Source organism: Tursiops truncatus, chromosome 2 (genome assembly GCF_011762595.2).
Source record: "Tursiops truncatus isolate mTurTru1 chromosome 2, mTurTru1.mat.Y, whole genome shotgun sequence".
Classification (NCBI taxonomy): domain Eukaryota; kingdom Metazoa; phylum Chordata; class Mammalia; order Artiodactyla; family Delphinidae; genus Tursiops; species Tursiops truncatus.
The window spans coordinates 92,006,905-92,023,702 of record NC_047035.1 but is presented as its reverse complement, the minus strand read 5'-3'; the positions used below and the strand labels follow the sequence as shown (position 1 = coordinate 92,023,702).

The 16,798-nt window shown below is 37.1% G+C and overlaps 1 long non-coding RNA gene across 2 annotated transcripts in view; it reads right to left on the bottom strand.

Annotated features, from left to right (window-relative positions):
* The window catches only part of LOC109549363 (uncharacterized), an 89,174-nt gene that overhangs the window by 38,252 nt on the left and 34,124 nt on the right, over positions 1–16,798 (bottom strand). The window contains exon 1 of one of the 2 annotated variants that reach the window (XR_012330102.1): positions 2,069–2,198. The exons of the other annotated variant lie outside the window; for it this stretch is intronic. This is a non-coding gene — a long non-coding RNA (uncharacterized lncRNA). Of the gene's footprint in view, positions 1–2,068; positions 2,199–16,798 lie in introns of those variants that run through there. 2 annotated transcript variants of the gene reach the window in all.

Here is a 16,798-nt window from a genome sequence, read left to right as displayed (position 1 = left end):
CAATAATTCTAAACGGTCTCTGTAGTAAGTGGTACTCAATCAGTATTTGTTGAATAAGTGAATGAACAAAAAGGACACACCGGGACCTGACTGTAATCTAAACAAATCCATTTGCCCTCAGATGCATTCCCCGCCCTTGCCCCACTCCACTCCATATCACAGGAAGATTGACCCCTGGGGGCTGCCATTTTCCAGGTGACTTCCTGTTGGGTTCAGCAGCACTGACAGGAGATTGGGGTGGCAGGGTAAAGCCAGGGTACTCTTCCCCTTCTATATGGCTCCGGTTGGCATTTCAAGCAACAGCTGTGTTTCCTTCCTGCCTCTAGTTCTCAGTGGGTCAGCCCATTGAGGTTCTGGATCCTGAGCTTTAGTAATGTCACCTTTTACATTTGTCTCTCTAGCCCAACACCATCAAACATATATATATATAATGTAAGAACCATATATGTAAGTTTTAATTTTCTAATAGCCACATTTAAAAAGTCAAAATTAAAGGGTGAAATGAATTTAAATACTATATATTATTTAACCCAACATATTCAACATATTTCTCTGTGTATTCAATATAAAAACTATTAATGAGCTATTTTTCATTTTTTTTTTCATATTAATTCTTCACAATCTGGCATGTATTTTACATTAAGAACACATCTTAGATCAGACTAGCCACATTGCAAGTGCTCATCAACCAGGTGTGGCTGGCTACCATACTGGACAACACAGTTCTAGTCTACTGGTAAGGGGTTTCCTGCTACTGCTAATTTTGGGGTTGCTTTATCATTACTCCTTGTTTTGCTTTTAAGCTATGACATCACTTGTGTAACTAATTTCCTGAATTAAAACCCATTGTAAGTACTTGAAGCAGTTTCTGGGTTTTTTAAGAGCCCAACTAAAACAGATTTACTAACAATACTAAAGAAAGAATATCAGATGGTCAGCCATGAAAGAGAGAAAAGAAGAGTCAAAAAATACTAAAATTCATATGGAACCACAAAAGACTCTGAATAAATAAAGCAATCTTGATCAAGCAGAACCAAACTTGAGGCATAACACTTCCTGATTTCAAATTATATTACAAAGCTATAGTAATCAAAACAGTATGGTACTGGCATAAAAACAGACACAGACCAATGGAACAGACTTGAGAGCCTAGAAATAAACCCACATATATATGGTCAAATAATATTTGACAAGGAAACCAAGATGATTCAATGCGGAAAGGAAATCCTGCTATTTACCACAACACGGATTAACACGAAGGACATTAGGCCCAGTGATATATAAGCCAGACAAAGAAAGACAAAGACTGCATGATCTCACTTATATGTGGAATCTAAAAAAAAAAAAAAAAAAAAAGTCAACTCATAGTAACAGAAAGTAGTAGGTGGTTACTAGGGGCTTGGGAGGGTAGAAGAAATAAGGAGGTGTTGGTCAAAGGGTACAAACTTTCAGTTATAAGATGAATAAGTTCTGGTGACCTAATGTACAGCATGGTGACTATAGATAATAATAATATTATGTATTGTATTATATTGTACACTTGAACTTTGCTAAGGGAGTAGTTTTCACCACAAAAATAAAGGGGGTTAACAATGTGAGGTGATAGATATGTTAATTTGCTTGACTGTGGCAATCATATCACAATGTATATATATATCAAGACATCATATTTTACTACCTAAGTACAAACAATTTTTATCTGTCAATCATATTTCAAGAAAGCTGGGAGTGAGGGAGAAGGAAGGTCACAGAAGCAAACCTCAACAGTGACCACCATAGAGAGCAAGTTTTGCCAATCCCACTCTTAAAATTATGGTTAACAACATTATAGTCATGCTGGGAAGGGTGTCTCAAATTCTTTTAGCAAACACACGTTCTCATTCAAATATCATTCAACTTATCAAGAGACTCCTTTCCTTCCCCTGCTCCATTGCTGTAATTCCATGCACACTAAGCAATCCTCATTACAATTTGGCTTCCCATGCAGGCCTGCCTGTAAAATAGAAACCACAAGCTAAGCAGATTTAAAAACTTGGTCTTTCTCTTCATGTCCTCATGGGATACTTACTTCAGGGTATCTTCACAACACAGTATCCTGCTGCATGCACATGGCAGACCCTGGCAGGAGTCTGCTTTAGTGCTTCCAATCAGACACTTGACCTGGCAGGTCTTAGCTCTTTGGGCCTCCACCACCTCTTCTGTGAAAGAAGAGGAGATGGATTCAATTCAACTTTTATAGCCATAGAGAGCTGGAAGGAACTGTAGTGTCTATTGGTCCAAACCCTTATTTTTTACAGATGGGGATAGTGAGGCCCACGGGGATTTAAAACATTGACCAAAGTAATGCAGCAAGTTAGTAGCAGAATGGAGATTATGACCCATGTTTTCTGCTTCTTGGAACAGTGTTTTTTTATACTGTGTCACATATTAGATTATTATCTTAGATTCTAGATAAAAATCTCAAAGTTATATTTGTCTAGCATTTAGACTCCCCAGTGCAGAAACTCAAGTACTACTTGGCCTACTAACAAATGACAGTTTATTTGAAGTTTTATGTGTGGTATGTATTTGGGACATTGGGTTAGGATCTGAGATGCTACATTTAATATGATGGACATGAGCATAGTGCACCAGGTTGGTTAAAAGTGCATTGTTCTAACATATGGACACCAAGGGGGGAAAGTGGCGGGGGGCGGTGGTGGTGGTGGGATGAATTGGGAGATTGGGATTGACATGTATACACTAATATGTATAAAATGGATAAAAAATAAATTAAATTAAATTTTAAAAAAAGAAACAACTACTATTATATCATAGTTTTCAAAAGCTTCATAAGGCTACTTACTGCTTATTGAAGAAAATCGGGATTTCTTACTCCAGTAATAAAAGTCCACAATGATACTTTCTGATTTATATATCTTGATGACCTTGCTGAATTAGTGACCATTTCTTCAATATGTCCTGTGGACTTTCTCCATTCCCTTTCTATATAACTATGGAAATTCCATCAATCCTTTAAAAAAAATAAATGAGTAAAATAATTTTTTTTAAAGTGCATTGTTCTCTCTCTCCTATCTTTTGCCGGATGATGCTGAGAATGGTAGTTTAAAAGTGGAAGGTAATCCATCTCAAATAATGAACGATTTTGTTTAGGTTTGAAAATAAAATATATAAAGATTCAAACTGACAAAATACAATAGGATTCATTCATTCACTGGGTGTCTGTACTAATTCAAGGTCTTGACAATAAGGAGAAAACAATGAGCAAAAGAGAACAAATTTCTGCCCTTATGGAACTTAGATGCTGGGCTAGAAGCCACATAATAAACAAGTGTCAGATAAAAAACAATTACAGACAGTGATAAATGTGAAGAAAATTGCAGGTTGCCATGGTAGAGAATATCAGGGCATTTACTTTGCATAAGATGGCTAGGGAAGGCCTCTCTAAAATGATGATACTTAAGCTGAGTTTCAAACTGAAAGGCTGTGCAACTCCCCAGAAATAGAGGACAGCATTCCAGAAAGAGGGAAAATGTATAAAAGTGCTGAGGTGATAAGTTCTGGGCTTTTAACTATATGTGATAAACTAGAAAAATTTGGAATGTAAGCAATTCTGTTTTGTAGTAAAATGCCATCAGTCTTAATTCAGATTTGTCTTATCAGACGAGGGGTGTAGACTCAATAGCATGTATGGACTTAAGGAACTGAGTCCATTCATAGCTCTGGCTCACATATGATTCCCAGAGACTTCCCATAGAGTGCCCAAAGGTTGCAACAGAGAACAAACAGACTAAAATAAAAAAGGCCCTGGATAAGGGCCCTGAAAATAAAAGGGAATATTCCCTCTTAATAAATAGCAGTTTGAGTTTGAGACTGTAGAGGGGAGGGCACTAATCATCTCCCCACCCTCTCTCTGATCCCTCAGAAAGGCCATTATAATAGAGAAATTGCCAACAAAAAGCACAAAAATATGAAAAACATCATACTAAATAGACTGCAAAAAGGACACTCGTTTATGGTATGAGAGCTGAAGTAAGAAGGCAGAGTGTTGATTTACTCTACCTCAGCTGGGAATATGCCCATTGGGTGACAAATTTTTCTCCACTATGAGCATGTCTGTGAATGATTGTGAAAGTGCCCTGAGTATTGATTTTGTGGTTATAAATAAATGTTAGCAAGTAGGCAGATTCACAGGTACAAACTCCATGAATAGTAAGGGCTGACTGTATATATATTGAATATGTTTCAGGTTCCATACCAGCACTTTATGTGTATTGCCCTATTTCATCCTCATAGGAACTCTATGAGATAGGTACTCCTTCTATAATAGTGTGCAAACTGAGATTAAGTAAATTTCCAGAAGTCACACAGTTTGTAAGCAGTGGAGCTAAGACTCCTACCCTGGGGTCTCTAAATCCAAAGCCCCTGTTCTTAACCATTATGCTGAATTGTCTCCGTAAATATGATGCCTCCCATAAGATTTTCTTGCCTTGGTAGAGGCCAGTGGATGAAGGGCATGTTCTATATTTCCAAATGGTCACTTCTTTAGAGGATGAGTGTAATATAGAGCTGACTAATCCTGTCAATCATAGCACACTATCTTCTCAGCCTCTATGCCTAAAACACTAAAACACAGACTACCCATAGGAAGAGTTAGCAAGAGGTTCAACTCAGATGTTTAAGTCTGAATTGTTTAATAAGGAGGATACTCAAGGCTACAAGAAAATTCTCTGAATTTAAGGCATAGGCTCCAAAGTTTAAAACCTTATAGTTTGAAGCTGTGGAATTGGATTTCCCGCCATCATTGAACCACAAGTATCAATTTTAACATGATAAGAAATAAGAAATTCTGTTTTTAAAATATCAAAAATACATAACTATAAAAGGCATCGTTTATTGAAACCCTACTTAATGAGTGAATGAAAACACAATTGATGAGGCACTCACTGCTATGTGTAAGTGGTTTTGGATAAGCCATGAAAGTTTTCAAAGCTTGTGAATACTTTGTTCTTCTTCCAAATAAACACTATATGGATCTATATGCTCAATCCTTGACTGGCTCCTAAAATTTTCCTCCTATCGGCTTATTGATAAAGTGTTCTGTTTTTTTAATAGAGTCTGCAATGAGCACTAGTTTCATGACTGAATTCAGAGCTTGTTAAACTTAGAATACTTGTCTCCAGCAATTCACAATCACTGATTGTTCTGTATTATTCTGTATCAAGTGTATATGTCAGTCCCCACAGCATATAAATAGACCGTAATAATATTTAGCAATATAAAATGAGAACAATGACTATCCCTATCCCTCACTCCCTTTCTCATGAGGGTGTGGTGTTCATTGTTTATTGCTTGGAGAGATTTGCCAAGAACAATGGCTACTCAAGCCAGTAGCATTTATTCCAGCTGCATCTTGAACTGATTAAAAACTATTTCTCCATGCAAAGAGTATTTTTCACCTTGAGCCAAAGGATGAGTGTGATTAAGGGATTTGATTGGATCATCAGAGAAACAATGACATGGAAACTGAGAGTAAAATCATAGTTGTGCTTGTCTTCTCAGTTACAATATGAACACATAACTATTTAGGTTTGACTGAACCAAATATCCGACTTTTAACTTAAATATGCAGATATTACTTTTTCATTCATTGGGTTTTGATATTCAAGCAAAATCTGAATAAATAAATTGATGATAAAACTTAGGAGATTCATTTGCTAGAGATTGGGCACTCTGTGCTATATTTTCAGTTTGTAATTGGTACACAAGTAAGAAATGTTCCATTTGGGTACAACTGGTAATATCCTGGGATAATTTAGGGAAATTATTAACAAATACAAAAGGAAATCCTAATTCTGAAGAATTGGGGTAGGAGAAAGGGTGAGTTGGCATCTTTGAAATAGTTCATTTATTCCAGGGAATAGGCAAGTGTTGGAGCTGAAGTAAGTTCCAAAGAAATAAAAACATCCCAGCTGGATTGGATGAGGAATAGATATGCTTCAATAATATTCATATGCAGGAAAAGAGATACTTTGGATAAAGATTTCCTTAACTACTCAGAATGGTTTCTAACCAGTGACTAGAAAGTATATGAATTTAGAGGCTAATGCATAGATTAATTAGCAGAACACGGAGAAAAAAATCAAAGTAGGTATATTGGAAATTGTATGTTTTCACCTGCAAAAGAAAACAGAAATTTTCTAATCCTCATGAGCACACTCCAAAGAGAACATTTTTTTCCTGAAAAGTCTAGTTTAATCTAAGGGCCTTTGCAAAGAAGGCAGGGAGATTTTGTCCAAAGAACAGGTAATTTAGAAAAAATATGAAGTTGCAATTGATTATTGAATACCAGTAGGCTAGCATTGCAACAGGGGAAGGGGGGTTGTTGAAAACATTAGAATTTTAGCTTAAACAATACTTAATGAATCTCACATGTTTCTAAATATACATCATCATGTAATACATATGCACTAGTGTCATAGGTGTAGTTTTTCTCTTACTAATGTTATGTGGCAAGACAGCAGGTTTGATAGGTTATTTATGTATTATCTACCCTAAATCTCTCCTTTGAGGGACAGAGGGACAGGCCATTCTGACTCCCTGAAGACTGCCTTTAGCCAAGGAAGAACAGAGGCAGTTTTAAAAATATGTGGCACTCTTTTTTTCTGTTTCTATTAATATTTTCACTGCTCCCTCATAATATATGTGAGCATTTCTTTGAGGAGCTTTGGGCTTGGATTCACTCTTTATAACTAATATTGTTCAAATTATTACATTTTATAGGAATATCTACTTGAGTCTACATGTAGATTCATGTGAAGTACTTAGTACATTCTAGGTACAGTGTAAGAGCTGAATAAGCTTTAGCAAGCTACAGTTCACATATTTCATAAAAATAGCTATTAAGGTCTTTACTTGCTAGTTAGGAAGTGACAACCTTGATCATTGAAAAAGTAAATATTTGTCAATTTTGTGATAATATTGCTGTCATTATCATTTTGTTCTTAGTTGATCATCAGTCAAATCTGTACTTAAACAGCTCATCTAAAACTTCATAGGGACTTCCCTGGTGGCACAGTGGTTAAGAATCTGCCTGCCAATGCAGGGGAAATGGGTTTGAGCCCTGGCCCGGGAAGATCGCACATGCCACAGAGCAACTAAGCCCGTGCACCACAACTACTGAGCCTGCGCTCTAGAGCCTGCAAGCCACAACTACTGAGCCCACGTGCCACAACTACTGAAGCCTGCGCACCTAAAGCCCACACCTCACAACAAGAGAAGCCAATGCAATGAGAAGCCTGCGCACCGCAATGAAGAGTAGCCCCCTCTCTCCACAACTAGAAAGAAAGCCTGCACGCAACAATGAAGATCCAAGGCAGCCAAAATAAATAAATAAAAATTTATAAAAATAAATAAATACAAAAAATAAACTTCATAAAGAGTTGTGACTTTAGCCTTAACATATGAAATAAATTCGTGCCTGTTTTCATCATGTATTTTATATACTTTTCTGCCTTTCTGTCTCCAAAATGTACAACAGTAGACTTCTTGGAGAGACATAGGTAATTTTGAGTGCTTTATCCACCATGTCTTAGCTCCAAATATGTGACAAACTCTGAACTTGGTACTGGAGATGTCATGGAAGCTCTAACCTGGTGGAAAGATAAACACAGTTGGATATTTGCATCACAATTACTGATAGAATGTGTGCCAAGTGCCATGAGAGCACAGAGAAGGGAATATCTAACTGTGCCTGGGTTAGATGAGGGGATTGGTCTAGTGGGTTGAGGAATGCTTGAACTTGGTATTGAAAACAATAGAAATTGGGTAGGTAGAAAATGGCTGAAGCACCTTCCAGGAAAAGGGAAAAACTTTACTTGAAATTAGGTCAGGTCATGAGGTATGTGAGGAGAAGTAGGAAGAGATGAGGCTGAGTTGAAACTTTATCCTATAGCTCGTTGAAGGAGACTCACTGAAAGGTTTCACGTCATAGTATGAAGGACAAGTTGTGAGGAACAAGAATGAAGACAGAAGAATCAGTTAGAAGCCTATTATACAAACAGTCCAGGTGATTGATAAGTTCCTGAGGATAACAGGTATTTGAATTTATTTAACAAATATTTGCAGAGTACTTATGTATTAAGCCCTGGTCCAAGCATGCTATAAATATTAACTCACCCCCTATAACTATAACATCCCTATGAAGTAAAGTACTATTATTATCATCCTTTTTTTTTTTTTTTTTGACTGAGGAGACCAAGGCACTGAAAGGCTAAGAATTTTGTTCAAAGTCACGCAGCTAATAAATGATAAATCCAGTATTTAAATCCAGGCAGTTTGGTTCCAGCATCCTTCCTCTTAACCATTATTACCACATTGCTTTTTATAATCCAGATCAGGAGTTCATTCCATGGCTTGGGTAACTAGTGGCTTGGGTAAATGGTGGCACCATTTATGGAGACTGGGAAAACAGAAGGAGGAACGTATTTCTTTTGGACAAGTATAGAGCTAATATGTTCAGTTTTAGATATGTCAAGTTTGAGATCCTTCTGCCCAACACTTTGTTCAGGCCTAAATCACAATGGATAATTGTTGACTGTAGCCAATCATTTCTAGAGCCCTAGTAACTGGGATAAGTGTCTATGTCAACAGTGGTGGGAAAGCTTCTTGGGGACTTGATGGTTTTTATGTTGGTTGAAAGTAGTGGTACACCAAGGAAAATGGTGGGACGTGTACTCATACTCCTGCTTCCCCTAAATTAGACCCCCAACATGGGGCAAACCACTGAGAGCTGCACTACTGTATATTTTTAGTGGAAGTTCAGGAATATGCAGTTCTTTTTCCCTCCCCTCAAATCCCATTGCAAAGATAAAAGACCTTTCATATATTATTTAGCACATTTTGAGCAACAGTCACAACCCAAAGGTCACTGAGTTAGGACCACTGTGACAAAAATTTCAAATGAATAAACATCTAGAAGATTTCACTGTAATTCATTTAAGACAAGGCAGTGAAAATAATATCTGCCTAAGAGAACTAAACGCAGCCGAAACTCTGCCCAAACCCTCAGATTCAACTTCCATTGCTGTCAGTTGGAATTATCCTTAAATACTTAAAAGAGGCAAGTCAGGTCTATGGTACATTATTGTGCCAGGGCTTTTTGTCTGTTGCTTATTGTTAGTTTTATTTTTTCCACTTGCCAAGGTTTAAAAATGGGTACAAGATAAAACAAATTTTTGAAGCAGATTTCAAATCTTTGGTGGTTGTTGAATTCCATTCCTTAATATTCTTGCCTCAGGAGAAGAGGGAAATAAAACATTTCTCAACAAATAGGTAAGTCTTGACATATTGTCCTGTCATGCAACTAGAGGATGGGACAGGGAACGGCAAGTTGTTTTATATTTGAGCAAATGTTCTTTCATGTACCGTGAGTCCTCTGGGAGTGTCTCTGAATTTGTTCTGTGACTCCTAGCTCTTCAAGATGCATACAGTTTTCTCTAATTAAATTTTTGTGATGTAAGGACTCATTCAATAGTTTGCTCATTGTCCTAGAGTGTAGTGAGTTCTCCCTTAATTTCTCCCAGAAGTTCATATGTCAGGAAGTCAGCAAACCACTGTAGACAAACACTCCTAAGTTTTTGGCTGAGTTTCTAGATTATATTAGAGGTATCTCTCTCCAAGTACAGGCTGTACCCATAACAGAATGAGAGGCATGCCAAGGTACTCAAAATAGTCCTTCCAATACCAACACATGGGTCTGTATTAAAATACTATATTATAATCCTTGGAGAGAGTGAAGTAAATTTTTCTTTTAGATCCTACTTATAAAAGTAATGAGTAGAATAAATTATGTAGAATTGAAAAAAATAGCTTTTAAATCCAATTTCATCTTTTCCTCTGGACTCATGACCAATATACTAGACTGCACACCAGACAGATTCACCAGGATGTCATAGATCCTCAGTCTCAACATGCCCAACATCTTCTCTGAAAGACATGTTCTTCTTATTAGAGTTTCTACTTCAGTTAGTGGCATTATCATGTACCCAAACCAGAAATCCAAGCGGACTTTTCAATTCCTCATTTTCCCTAGTTCTCCACACCAATCAACAGCCCTCACTTTGTGTATGATCTTCTACATAGCTCTCAAGTACATTCTCTCTTTTCCATCACCACTGCCACAACCACTGCCTTATTTTAGGCCAACAACGTCTCTCCTCTGGATGATTCCAATTGCCTCCAAACTAGTCTCAACTATTTCCAGTTTCTATTCTCCCTCCACAAAGCCACAGAAGTGAAATTTCTAAATCACAATCGTATCACACCCCCTTCTTAACTCTCTCTCTCACCCCTGCCTCAATGGCTCCTAAATTTTTACATAAGATAGCCCAAGCTCCTTGGTATAGCACCTAAGGCCCTTCATGGCTTGGCTCCTTCAAACCATGTGCTCATTTTTGTTTATCCTCCAGTAATGATGTCTCCAGTTCAGACAGGTCTCTGAACATTCCTAGTTATTCACGCCTCCATCCCTATCCAGAATAGGTCAGTTCCCTCAACAGCTACTATTTAGGTAACATACAAAACCTCTATAAAGACCCCTCACAGCTATTTCTTTAGCTCTGGGAATTGTCCAAGTTTCCCTTATATCCGGACTCCTTGACTGTCATCATGTTTTACCCATATTTTCCATTATTATTTACTTTTACTCAGCTTCTCCTTAATATTTTCTGTTCTGTTTTTTTCCCTCCTGGTTCCAAGCAGGAAAGCCCTCAGGCAAGTGACACTCCATCCCTATATGCTACCCTAAGCCCTTCATACTAAATGCCAAAGGTCCATCTGGAGGGTGGGGTGAGTCTCTGCCTTTGTACAAGAATGCCTTCTCCCTCCTCTACTGATTATAAATGCCTTTCATTGTCCTTCAAAACCTAGCTCAAATGTCCCAAACTTTAAAAGGACTCCCCTGTTATATCAATTAAGATAGTTGTACCTTCCTATTTGCAACTCTATACCTTGTACAAGTTTCTATTTCATTTATCACTCTCTATTGAGTGATCTTGGGCAATATGTTTAAGGTCGTCGTGTGGCTGATCTATAAAAACAGGATAAATTAACTCTCAGGGTTGCCATCACATAGTAGATACTCAATAAGTGTTTACCAAGAACTGGTGGCAAGGATGCTTCTAACTAGGAACAGAAAGCCATATAAAGGCTGGGGATACATTCATGCCATGACTGTTTTAGGGATTAGGTGTAGCACTTCTGTAATTTTAAGTTCCTATTACCTATGTTTGAAAACTTACAGCCCTGCAGAATTAATGTGACCCCTATCAAATTAACCATAACACTTTTCACAGAACTAAAATAAATAATCCTAAAATTTATATGGAACCATGAAAGACCCAGAATTGCCAAGGCAATCCTGAGGAAATACAACAAAGCAGGAGGCATAACCCTCTCAGACTTCAGACAATACCACAAAGCCACAGTAATCAAAACAGCATGGTACTGGCACAAAAACAGACAGATGGATCAATGGAACAGAATAGAGAGTCCAGACATAAACCCACACACCTACAGTCAATTAATCTTCAACAAAGGAGGCAAGAATACACAATGGAAAAAAGTCTCTTCAGCAAGTGGTGTTGGGAAAGTTGGACAGCTGCATGTAAATCAACGAAAATAGAACACACCTTCACACCATATACAAAAATAAACTTAAAATGGCTTAAAGACTTAAATACAAGACATGACACCATAAAACTCCTAGAAGAGAACATAGGCAAAACATTCTCTGACATAAATCGTACCAATGTTTTCTTAGGCCAATCTACCAAGGCAATAGAAATAAAAGCAAAAATAAGCAAATGGGACCTAATCAAACTTACAATTTTCTGTACAGCAAAGGAAACCGTAAACAAAACAAAAAGACAATCTAGGGACTGGGAGAAAATATTTGCAAATGATGTGACCAACAAGGGCTTAATTTCCAAAATATACAAACAGCTCATGCAACTCAACAACAAAAAAACAAACAACCCAATCGAAAATTGGGCAGAAGACGTAAACAGACATTACTCCAAAGAAGTCATACAGATGGTCAACAGGGACATGAAAAGATGCTCAATATCGCTAATTATTAGAGAAATGAAAATCAAAGCTACAATGAGGTACCACCTCACCCCGGTCAGAATGGCCATCATTGAAAAGTCTACAAATAACAAATGCTGGAGATGGTGTGGAGAAAAGGGAACCCTCCTACACTGTTGGTAGGAATGTAAGTTGCTGCAGCCACTATGGAAACCAGTATGGAGGTGCCCTCAAAAAACTAAAAATAGAGTTGCCATGTGATCCAGCAATCCCACTCCTGGGCATATATCAAGACAAAACTATAATTCAAAAAGATACATGCACCCCCATGTTCATAGCAGCACAATTTACAATAGCCAAGACATGGAAACAACCTAAATGTCCATTGACAGATGAATGGTTAAAGAAGATGTGGTAAAAACATACAATGGAATACTACTCAGCCATCAAAAAGAATGAAATAATGCCATCTGCAGCAACACAGATGGACCTAGAGATAATCACACTAAGTAAATCAGAAAGAGAAAGACAAATACCGTATGACATCACTTATATGTGGAATCTAAAATATGACACAAATGAACCTATTTATGAAACAGAAACAGACTCAGAGACATAGAGAACAGACTTGTGGTTGCCAAGGGAGGGGGTGAGGGAGGAAATAACTGGGAGTTTGGGATTAGCGGATGCAAACTATTAAATGTAGGATGGATAAACAACAAGGTACTGTTGTATAGCACAGGGAACTATATTCAATATCCTGTGATAAACTATAATGGAAATGAATATATAAAAAGAATGTGTATATATATATGTATATATATACACATTCTTTTTATATATACAAAAGTTATATATATATATAACATACATAACTTTATATATATATATATAACTGAATTAATTTGCTGTACAGCAGAAACTAACACAACATTGTAAATCAACTATACTTCAATAAAAAAAATAGGAGGAAAAAAAAAAAACCGTACGGCCCTGGACATGTAGAACTGATATAACTGGGTCCTCAATTTCACAAAATGCCTTTAGAGAACCTTAGCAAAATTAGACAGAACATTTATGCTTGTGAACACAGATTATCTTTGTGTATCATTAGGAGTAAATGGTGTATTTATTCACACACTGGACTGCTTAAAATGAAGTTGTTCAATGAACTTATGAGGTGGCTCCATTGGTGAAGTGGTCTCTGATCTGTGGTAAAGTGAGGACCTTAGATCCATTATTTATGGATAGTGTGTCTTTGTACAGACATATCCCAATATCAGGGCTTCCTATGTAACTGGAGAGAGTCATTTGAGGATTTCCCCAAGGATGGTTCTGTTCTCTAAATGGAATGTATCCAAAAATCTGTTTTCTACCCTCATTAGATCATTTAATAGTCACTCAGTAGTCACCAACAATGACTTTTTCCTCAGTGTTTGTACTTCTTGCCCTCTTTGCACCTTTTGGCACTCTTGAAGCCCACCTTATTCCTTAAAATATTTTCCTCCTGGCTTCTACAATACGCAGCTATCCTGATCTTTTTCAAACCTTGCCTCTTCTGATTTTTATTTCTTCAGTCTAAAAATGTGAGTGCTTTACCTGCTTTGATTCTAGGAATTCTGCTTTACCTTCTCTCTCTCTCTTCTCTCTGCTTCCCTTGGATGGATAGATGATACCAAAGCAATGTCTTAAGCATTTCCTCTATCCCAAGACTCAGTTTGGAATTTCTTTTGTCTGCTGCAAATTTCCACAAAGATGTCCTAATCATTACTTGAAACTCAATCTCCTATGTCCAAAGCCAATAACTGTAATATCCCTCCCAAGAATGGATTTTCCTACCTCTGCTAATGATCCCTCCTGTTTCAGTTGTACAGATATTTGATTAATGAGCAAAAGTTACAGAAGCATCTAAAGTAATTTTTTTCTCCAGTCACTTGGAAGGCAGACAGAGTCTGCACTTTTGCATAACTTTTACTTTTCAAAATTTCTATCATCAACAGGGTTAGGCTTATCCAGAAGAATATTCAACCAAAGAAATAGCTGCAAAAACAATTTTTAAGAAAATATACCTATATTTTTTTCCTGTAAGGGGAAAATGGGAAATCAGGAGAAATAATGCATAAAATTCTGTGCTCCTAAGTCAGCAATAGTATGTTACATATTTATTTTTTTCAAGCAATTTTCATTATCAGTTAGGATTTCTGAGTTTACTATGTCCCATTCTTAAGTAATAGCATTTTGGTTTCCAAGATCTTTAGTCAATGGTAATTTGTAGATCAAAGTTTACTAATGCAAGGGTCTTGAGGATTCAGGTTTACAAAAATTTTAAATAACACATTACCCTTGGCTCTATACTCACTAAAAACAATCAAACTCTCATCACTTTCTCCATGGTACCTAACAATATCCTACGAAGCTACTGAAAAGAGAGAAACTCCTTTGTTGCCCCTGCTGGTAGAAGGTGAGTGGTCAGTTCTATTGTTCTTTAGGCCCATGAATATCATATGTTTAAATAAAACTCACAATTGGGTGAACCTTCTCATTCCATCATTTAAACCTCAACGAGGAGATGATTCAGACTGTGTTTATGGAACTGCTAACTATTTTCTGAACTCAATGTAGAAAATCAGTCAAGCCAGTTGTTGGGCTGCAAGTAGATTGAAAGGTCACAGGAAGTCTACAGAAAGCAGACAGGAAGAAGCAAGTTCTTTCTAGAAACCCAGAGACTTTTGTCTTTAGCTAGTTCTACAGAATAAAGCATGGAATTTAGCAAATTAATGGTTTTAGCATTACAGATGTAAAGGTCTTAAAATGCTAAGCAAAGATGCCAGGGTAATTGTTGAAGGTGATTATAGGCCTCATACAGAAAAATCTACTTTTCCTCCTTTTTAAAAAATTTTTTTTTGCTCCTGTTTTTCCCCTAATAATAAAAACAAAGGGGTCCAAAACATGTCAAAGAGTGATGAGTGAAAGGAGACAATGCCATTTAGAAATCATTTAATGTTTGTGTGGTCGTTCTGCTTTAATAATATTCAGATGTTCAACCACTTTCTTTTTTTTCCCAGATTTTAAATATACAGCCGTAAAAGATGTGAGAGGTCATTAGGAAATCTATCTAATGGTCAGAATTTAGGACAGCTACATTTGGTTCATTCTCCTCTCCCCCTCTTTTATTGGTCTCAGGACTCTTTAGAAATTTGCATAAAACAAATATTTTACAGTTGGGAAAAATTTTTTAGTTCAGTTTTTCTGTGTAAATTGCCAGAAGTCCTTGGCTAGGCAAACTGCTCAACCAAATGTAGCAGTATAGACTGGGGCAGAATGTGGGTTACCATGAGAAAAGATCATCTACGTTGTCTGTGGTTTTGAATACTGCCTGAAATGGAGTTTGTGTTTGTTTATTTGTTTTTGCAATTCTGGATCCATTATTTTATTTTCAGTCTAGGAAAGCATTCAGGGTGGGGAATTTTCTTGCTTTTACTTGATAACACTCATGGCCATTTTACTAAGAAACACTGCTATTGGGCCATCTGAAGCAAATCCATCAACAGTTGGTGTCCATTTCAGGTATCAAAATAGCTTCTGATAAGGATTCTCTAAACATTACTAAACCTTTCCTTCTTATTAGAATCAAGAATATCACTGAATCGTTTTCAAAAAGCTGCATGAGAGGTCATTTTTGGTTACCTGTTTGGACATAGAGTTAATCACAAAAAGTTTGAGTCATTGACATTTGTTTTTAATCCCTCATGATACTCATGTATTTGGATGATTTTGTGGATTAGACCACTATTTCTTCATCAAGCATCTGAAATTCATTAAGGCTTCAGGTATTTTTTTTTTTAAGTAAAGATGCCTGATAGAGGCAGTATATGGAAATGTGCTCTATTCAGATAAATAACGAAACGGACTTAGCAAACCATGCTCTGAACCAACTAATATTTGTTAAATCCTTCTAATATTTGTTTATTATAATGTACTGAGCTGGAGAATGAAATAGCTAACTAAATCACTAACATAAAGCTCTTGCTTTCTGTATTTGTTCATTCAGTGGATAAAACATGCTGTGGACCATCAATATATAATATATAAGAATGCAGGATATATGAGAATGGAGTCTTCTAGGGTAAAGGAGTTTACATCACTGGGTTTTGTCCTTGTTTATTTTTTGTCTTGTATATGCTGTTATTATTTTGTTTATACACTACATATTCGAAATAAAGTCTTCAGTGAGTTTGGCAAGCAGGGGGAAAGAAATTGAGAGACAGTAATCTGATTTGAACCTGAAAAATTCAGAGTCTGGGAAAGTCATTAACTGTGTTTACCACTCATTAACCCCAGCAACTAAAGGAACCCCCGCACTAACACTTGGGCATGGTAGGGTTGTCAGATCTAGCAAATAAAATTACAGGATGCCGGGGATCGGGGGAAGATGGCAGAGGAGTAAGACGCGGAGATCACCTTCCTCCCGACAGATACATCAGAAATACATCTACAAGTGTAACAACTCCTACAGAACACCCACTGAACACTGGCAGAAGACCTCAGACCTCCCAAAAGGCAAGAAACTCCCCACGTACCTGGGTAGGGCAAAAGAAAAAAGAATAAACAGAGACAAAAGGATAGGGACAGGACCTGCACCAGTGGGAGGGAGCTGTGAATGAGGAAAGGTTTCCTGACACTAGGAAGCCCCTTCGCGGGTGGAGACTGC